At 43.5% G+C, this 8,781-nt stretch overlaps 1 protein-coding gene across 2 annotated transcripts in view; it reads left to right on the forward strand.

The window, feature by feature from the left end:
- Positions 1-5,131: 5,131 nt before the first annotated feature.
- The window catches only part of EXTL3 (exostosin like glycosyltransferase 3), a 121,348-nt gene continuing 117,698 nt past the window's right edge, over positions 5,132-8,781 (forward strand). The window contains exon 1 of one of the 2 annotated variants that reach the window (XM_019636152.1): positions 5,132-5,204. The gene's annotated coding sequence lies outside the window, so the exon portion shown is untranslated. The remainder of the gene's footprint in view (positions 5,205-8,781) is intronic. The other variant, XM_019636154.1, reaches the window with a different exon arrangement.

The raw sequence follows: 8,781 nt of genomic DNA on the forward strand, positions 1-8,781 counted from the left end.
GTGACTTCCTGAGCATGGCTGCACGTGGACATTGATGAGTATCAAATGTAGACCCGTTTTTACCCTTGTGCTAGTCCTTGTCTCTAACTCCAGGATTACTGGGGTCGCCTAACTAGCCTCTTCAGGCTCTGCTACCTTCACCCCTCCCACTTTCATTATGACAGCCCATTTGGAAAGCTGGCAATTCAGAAACATCCCTGGACACAATCAGGTTTAGGTTGGGCTCCTGTTCCACCACTTTCTACTTATGAGCGCTCCGTAAGATAAGTATAAGGTAGCCAGGTCTACAATAGAAATAAGCTCTTACCATGTGGAGGGGAAATCAGGTGAAGTGTATGCCAATGTTCAGAGCAGAATTATTCACAATTGTCCAAAGGTAGAAACAACCCAAGTGTCCCAAAACAGATGTTTTAGGATAAACAAAATATGGTAGCCAAAATATGGGGGAAGTAGAGAGTTGTTGCTTAATAAGTACAGAGTTTCTGTTTAGGGTGATGAAAATTTATGGAAATCATGATGGTTATACAGCCTTGTGAATGTAATTAATGCCACTAAATTCTATACTTAAAAATGGTTAAAATGGCAAGTTTTATGTTATATATATTCTGCCACAATAAAAAGGTAGTAAAACACACACACACAGACACACACAAAACAAACGAACAAAAAACTTGGGGGTTTAATAATAAAACTATAGTTGTGATTCAAGATGCCTGGCCTGAATAGATCCATAGAGTTAGGAGAGGGGTAGAATCTCAGGGGAAAAACAAACTGAAGGCCTAGAATCAAGCAAACATAGCTTGTTGAGGAATGGCAATTTAGATAAAGTGACATCCACGGGAGCAGAGCTGCAGATAAAGCTGCAAAGATGAGTAGATGAGGAAAGGCCTGTCTCCTGTGCAAAAGAGTGTGAACTCAATCCAGAGAAGGTTTTTGTTTTTTTTAAGCTGAGCCATCCTGCCACCTGTTGGCAGTTCAGGGGCAACTCAGCTTGGGCCAGGAATAGAACCGCTGTTGCTCAGAGTTCACACTCTTGAGTGAGCTCTTAACCAACTGAGCCACTCGGCCAGCCCCCAGAGAAGGGTTTTGAAGCAGGAAGAAACATATACAGTGGGTGCCAAAAAAATGTATACACATTGTAAGAAAGGAAAAAGCTGTATTAAAATTGTAATACGTACAATGAATGACGCTAGCATTCATTTGATTAACGTCATCCTTTGAGCCAACGTCATCCTATACCTTGCTACCGTAATTCAATTCAACTTCGAAAAGTAATACATAGATAACATCTCTTAAAATGTGTACGTTTTTTTGGTTCCCCTGATATATGATTCGGTTTGCCCATGAGAAAAATTACTGTGGCAAGTGTGGCGGATATCTAGAATAGGCAGATTCATAGACAGAAAGGAGATATATCGTACAATAACAATATCAAGAGCAGAGTGATGAGTTAGAACACTGCTGGGCTAGGCTAAGCTAGAAATACAGTAGTGCCCCCACCTTACCCGTGGTTTCACTTTCTGCGGTTTCAGTTCCTTAGGTTAACACATCATTAGAAGGAGAGGGGTGGGTACAGTACAATAAGATATTTTGAGAGAGAGAGAGAGAGAGAGAGAGAGAGAGAGAGAGAGAGAGAGAAACCACATTCACTACATATATTGTTATAATTATTCTATTTTATTATTAGTAATTGTTGTTAATCTCTGACTGTGCCTAGTTTATGAATTAAACTCTATCATAGGTATTCTGTATAGGAAAAAAACATAGTATAGATAGGGTTCAGTGCTATCTGCAGTTTCAGGCATCCACTGGGGGTCTTGGAAGGCATCCCCTGCAGCTAAGGGGGGACTACCTGCACCATATACAGGGCACCTAATACCCAGTTTAAGCGACAGGAGACCCATCAGGTTGTCTTGGTTTTGTTACCTACCTTTACACAAGCTTTACCTGTTTTAACAAGGAGCCCATGTGTGTCCTCCAGTGTGCTCAGCCTGACAACATGTCCCTAAACGGGGAGAGAGCCCCTGTGGGATTTAGCTAACCCCAATCTTTCTATTCCTGGCAAGATCCTCTCAGGAGAATTCCTATTCTCAGGAGAATGCCCTAACAAGGGAAATGAAAGGACAGGGTTTCCATCCAGCCTGAGAACATCCTGATTGCTTCACCTGTGCTCTGAAGCGGCTACCTGTTCTCTTATCCAGGCCAGGTGAGTCTCTGTCAGGTGTGGTGACTCTTACCTGCTCATTCCTCATCCCCACTGCCTTGGAGGCTATATGTGGACCCTGCTTCTGCCTGGGCCAGCTCATGCCATGCTCCCCAGCAGCACTGCTGCCCAGTGAGAGGCTCTGCGCCCAACCCACCAGGCTGCCGTCCCTTCTGTTTGCTTTTCACTGGGTGCTCCCAAACATGGCTCCCTGCCAGCTTCCTTCCCGCTTTGAGACCGTTACGCCCATTACCTGGGCTTGGTGGCATGCTGCAGCTCCAACTCTGTCCAGGGACCTCTTGATGGTAGTTTGAAATCAGCCATGATGGGAAGATTTATACCACAGAAATCTGCAAATACCACAAATCAGAGCTTGTCTTTCTGGAGAGCCAGCAGTCGTTTTTTATCAACACACCACTGACTGAGCTTCTGGTTCTTTTAGAAGAAAAAATAAAACTGATCTGGAAGTGTTAGGCAGAGCTTCATTTTTCTCAAAGATCCCCTGGGCTCCCATCAGCTCCGAAGGCCAGAGGCAAGGCTTCTCATCCCACCCATGGGGCAGGGCTAGCTGGGAGGGGCTGACTCGGTTCTGGAAGACTGGGTTTCACCCTTGTAGGGCACGCTCCCCAAGCTGAGAGGGCTCTCATCAGTCTCTCCAACTAAAGCTGAGCTCTTCAGCAGGGGGGATCGGTGCGTGCCCTCTAACGACGGGGATCCTGCTTCCTGTAATTCTCAACCCATGTCCTCTCTGCCCACGCCCCACGTTCAAATGCAAGTAATGCCACTCTCCTCTCAGGCATTTGGACATGTCTTCTCCAATCCCTTCCTGCAGAGGGCCAGACATATCAGATGCAGACACACAGACATACGATATGACTCATATGAAGCCTCTAGGCCAGCGGTTCTCAACCTGCGGGTCGCGACCCCTTTGGGGATCGAATGACCCTTTCACAGGGGTCGCCTAAGACCATCAGAAAACAAAAAGATATTTACATTATGATTCATAACAGTAGCAAAATTACAGTTATAGAGTAGCAACAAAAATAATTTTATGGTTGGGGGTCACCACAACATGAGGAACTGTATTAAGGGGTCACGGCATTAGGAAGGTTGAGAGCCGCTGCTCTAGGCTGTCTTATCTCATTAACATCCCTGCTTTCAACTGGGAAGGCATGAAAGGTGTTAAAGGACAGAAAGAAGAAAGTTGTAATCAATTTGGTTTTACTGTGTTTAAGTTGTTAGTGTTTTGGTACATTGGGGATTATATGATGTACATAACTATTATCTCTGTCATTTGGTGGGTGCAGTTTTCATAAAATTACACTTGGAATCCTAAAGCTCTTGTTCCCAATTATGGGTTGAACTGTTACTTCTCCAAAATTCATAGGTTGAACTCCTAAACCCCAACACCTCAGAATGTGACCTTATTTGGAAATAGGGTGTTAGCTAAGAGGGGTCATACTGGACTGGGGTGGGCCCCTATTCCAATGTGATTGGTGTCCTTATAAAATGGGGAAATTTGGACATAGGCATGCATGCAGGGAGAACACCATGTGAAAATGATGGCCATCTGCAAACCAAGACAGCAGCCTGGCACCGATTCTTCCTTTACAACCCTCAGAAGGAACCAATCTTGTGGACATTTTGATCTCAGACTTCCAGTCTCCAGAACCGTGAGGCAATAAATTTCTGTTGTGTAAGCCTCCCAGTTTGTAGCATTTTGTTATGGCAGCTCTAGCAAACTAATACTGTCCAATAAATATGCTTTTCTTTTGTGCCCCCCTAGCATTTGCTGACAAGTAAAACTGTCATGGTTCTCTAAAGCCTCAGAATTTTTTCTTTTTAGATAATTTTTTTATTATTATTACTTAGAGTGAGGAGAAACTGAAATATTGCAATACCATCCAAAATCAGAATTAGTCCCAACAACTTAGAAATATTTGAGAAGTTATTTAATAAAAACAAAAATAACCTTAAGACACATTAAAACTCTAAACTATTTATATTGCTCCAGAGGTTTTTTTACACTTGTCAACACATATGTTTTCACCTAGTTGGAATCACTGGTAATGTGCTTTCTTGAGTTCTGTGTTTTTCATTTAACGTTATTTGATGGAAATATTTCTACATAATGTTCATATTATTTAAATAATTACATATTTTGTGCCTTTCACGTATCAGTGATTTGTTATTTTCTAAGTTTTTTCACTATGAATATTTTTGTATAATTTACTTTTTTATTACTCCATTTGAACTATATCCTTGAGGTATATACACCCAGAAGAGAAAATCTTGGATTACACAGATTTGTAGTTCCTGTTATATATTTCTCCATTATTCTCTAGACAGATTGAGCCCATCTGTGGTTTCACCAGAAATAAAACTAAGTGTGCTGATTTTTCCGTAATCTTGATGTCATTCGCTCTTACAATTTAAAAATTATGTTGCCTAGTGTAAAAAGCATTCCCTAGTCTTAAATTTGCTTCAGTTTTTTACTTCTGTTAATACTAGGGAGGTGGCCTTAAGTACTTTTAAAGCACCCGGTGTATTTTTATATTATACTGAGAGATGAGCGATTTGGAACAAACGCTAGGTCGCTGCAGCAGCCCTAAGTGGTCGTGGCCTTTCCCTTTTAGCTGCAATTCGCCGCAGGCCCTGCAAGCGCACCCCACCCCGGGGTCGATGCTCCCTTTGGAACTGAGCCCACCAGGGGTCAGCGTAGGCTCAGTTTTGGGCTCTGGCTTCCCACAATGCACCGGGCTCGGTAGTCCCCGCGTCGGAAGGTGACCGAGCTGCAGCTGCGGCGGCGGCGGCGGAGCCCGGAGGGTTTGCGGAGCACGGGTGGGGCAATCGAGGGGCGGGGCGCCCTGGGGGGCGGGGCCCGCCAGGGGGCGGGGCCAGGGTCCGCCGCCGCCACTTAAGTCCCTCCTGCGGGCAGCCGCCCGGCTCAGGGCGCACCCTCCCCAGCTGCGGAGATCTCTTCACCTGGTGCTGTAGCAAGGTAGGGGGGCGCCTCTTCAGGACCATTTCTTTTCAGGGGTGGTGTGTCTGTGTGTGTGAAGTCTTTTCTTAGTTGTACAAACAGGAGAAGTCTTAAGCTGCTAAAATTTAGAGCCGGAGCGACCAGGTTTCCTCGGAGGGAATCTATCTTAAAACTCTTGTTTTGTGTCCCATTCTCCCAGTCCCTCCAATCTCTGCCAGGCTTTGGGGCGCCTGATTTGGGGGAGTTTGTGCCAGGATAATTTCAAGTTCTTGGTTCACCTCTTCTGTCCTGTGTATGGATGCAGGCTCCAGGGTGGGGTTAGAATGTGTGGGCTGGGTTCCTTCAAATGTGTGCTTATGTGGGAACTCATGAAAAATTAGAGGTCGGTCGGGGGCAATTTCACCTTGTGGGTGAGGAGGGTCCTGAACCCAGCTGTTCCAGGTACTTAAATAAGTGGCGTCAATCACGTGTCCCGCCCGCGCCACCCTCTCAGGTGGTGGCTATCCTGTGATCTAAGCTAAGTGGGCGCCCTTCGGTTCTAATAGACCCAAACACACAGGACACTGCTTACCAAGAGTCCTTGCTGCCACACCCCAGAGCCTCTGAGCACAGCTGACCTTAGTTTGGGGATCACACAGTTTGGAGCTTTTGAAAAAGGAAAGTTTGGCAGATAGAAAGCATTGGAGTGTGGAACAACTAGGATAACCTGCTTGTTGGTGTCTGTCCTCCTCGACCTGTTTCTGGGTCACACTTCATGGCTCCATCCGTTCAGCCTCACTTCCTGTTAGTCTAGCTCCCCTCGGTAATGCCAATCTGCAGTAATCCCAACCTGAAAGCACTAGGCTGCAGATCTAAGGTGACTCCACCTTCATCCACTTCTAGAGGCTCAGAAAACACTTCAGTCCTCCGATCCCTATCCCCAATGTGAAATAAATTCTATTTTTAAAGGTATACTTTTCTTTAAAACCCTCACTCTATATTATGTCCGTTTCAATTAATATCAATTGATTGATTTTGTTGTGAAATCCAAGCAGTTTCTTTTATTGTTTAGTAATAAAGGTTATCATTTGGAAAACTAAACTATATTACTCAGGTGAACATGATTAACAAGTTGGCTGTAGTAAAAGGCAGAAGATGGGAAATCAGGCAAGCTTGGTTCTAAAACATTTCTGCCATGAAGAAGAGATGGTTGGAGGATTAAATTATCTTTATTGTTCCTTCCAAATGTATTATAAAATGCTATGAGTGAACAGATTCTTTTTTTGCTAGACACACCTCTTGATTTGAGATAATCAAATATTAAAAAATTCTTTCAAATTATTTCAAAATAGGTGTTATCACCTCACCTATGCCCAAGGAAAGAAGGTAAATTTAGAAGTTAGGATTCTAAGTTTTTGTTAAGCAGAAATTGTTAATGGTCCTTAACCCTATTTCTGGGTACTTGCCTCCAGAAGTGTCAGTTCTCTATCAAAATACAAAATTATGATAGTTATAATATTCCCTACTTGGAAAATATATTTTTCACATCTAACATTAACATTCATTTAAAAGCATAGTATATTTGTGAATAAAATGATAAAAACCTTTAAAAAGATTAAGAGCAAAAAAAAAATGGTGTTAGCTAGTATACATCAGTGATTCCCATCAGGAGGTCCTCGGTTAGTGGCAATAAACACAAAAGATAAAACCAAAATCTAGCAAGTCATTAACAGTCAACAACACCCATAAGAACTAGAGGGTATCCTTTGAAACTTAAAAGAAGCAGTTTGAGGACATGTTAAAGATAAACTTTGCACAGTCGATTGCAAGCATCAGTAAGCCCATACCCCAAGAGATTCATATGGAAAGACACTGACACCCATATAAAGAAATTTATAGACACATTCATGGGCTCCCTAAAAATAAGCAGATCAGATGTTTCCCATATCAACTGTAAACTCGATGCACGTTAGGTTAATTTAAACAGTTGGCCCATTGCTTTTACTACCTTCCAATGCCTTTATTACTTCAAAAAAGGCACAGCTGGCACTGTTCTTGCTGTTGAAAGAGGTAAATAAAAAAAAAAACAAAAAAAAAAAACTGACCTCTAGCCACAGACTGGATTTTATAGGAGTTAGCACAAACAAGCTCATTTCTTGAGCAGATATTTATCAATCACCTACCAAGTGCAAAACTGGACTCATTGCTTTAGCCCCCTTGTAATGAAAAATAGCTGTGGGTATGATCTCTTATTGGGGGCTGTGTCATCAGGACCATGCAAGCAGGGGCCTAGGATATTCCTCCCACACTGAGGTAGCAAAAGCATCTCTCAGAAGAATCGTGAAGACCTGAAGAGCTCAATTGCAAAACACACCATTTATTTTGGAGGGAGAAAGGGATAGAGAAAATACCTCAAAATATTTACCCTATGGCTTCCATCTTTGTAGTGCCAATTAAAAACACACACACAAAAACCTCTGCATTATATTATGATACTCATTATATTATGAACTAATTGACGCATTAACAAAATCCAGGAGGTAAAGTGGCAAGATATGAGGCCCTGAAAATAAATAAGACTGAAGAGAGAGATAGGGGTCAGATCACAGAAGGCCTTGTAAGGATGAGCGGAGCCACTGAAAACGTTAGTGGAAGAATACAGGATCACAGCTGTTTTAGGTAGCTCATTCTGAAGCTGGCTAAGGATGGAATTAAGAAGCCAGGAGTCAGGGGCCAGCTGAGTGTAGTGTTGGTTAGGAGTTGGCTTGGGACGCCAGCTCTGAGCAGCAGGGTCCTGGTTCAGATCTTACATGCTGGTCAGTGATGCTGCACCCTCTACAGCTAAGATGGTGAACAACAGCTCGAGCTGGGCTGCTGTGAGTCACCGGTAACGATGTAGGCTGCAGTGGGGCTGGCCGACAGCTGGCATAAGCTTTCGTGAGCTGCTGTGAGTGGTCGTCCAATGGCCGGCGAGCGAGTGCCTCACCTGGAAAGGGCGCAATGATAATACTAACGTGGTCCAGTGAAGCGACATCCTCTGCAACTAGACTGAAGGACAAAAGGTCAGTGACTTGTCTGTTCCCCTTCCCCGATTCCCCAAAGTTTCCCTCCCCCATTTCCCCCCAAAAAAAATCTTCAAAAAAAAAAAAAAGCCAGGAGGCCGGAAGAACTGTTAGGAGGCTGTAGCTGTGATTAGGAAAGAAGTGGTGAGGGCTTAGCATGTGAAGAACGCATGACCAGTTTCAGCTTTCTCATACATTTCATTTGGTTTTCATCACCACCCTTTGCAGTCAGTAGGGTAAGATTCATATCATCATTTTGTAAGTGCTTACCTCAGTGTTTGCTTTGTGTACATGATTCATGACCTTTATAAAAACCCTATAAATTTGGTGTTATTAGCCCACTTTACAGAAGTTGATACTAAGGCAGGGCCAGGATCAGCCCCAGGTCCAGTGTCTAGTACAGGACTCTTTTTTTTTTTTTAAAGATTTTTATTGGGGACTTGGGGGGATGGGAATAGTGCTGGGGAATTGGGGGAAGGGGAACAGACAAGTTGCTGTCCTTTTGTTCTTCAGTCTAGTTGTGGAGGACGTTGCTTCACTGGCCCAAGTTGGCA

This window comes from Hipposideros armiger, unplaced genomic scaffold, assembly GCF_001890085.2.
Source record: "Hipposideros armiger isolate ML-2016 unplaced genomic scaffold, ASM189008v1 scaffold_27, whole genome shotgun sequence".
Taxonomy (NCBI): domain Eukaryota; kingdom Metazoa; phylum Chordata; class Mammalia; order Chiroptera; family Hipposideridae; genus Hipposideros; species Hipposideros armiger.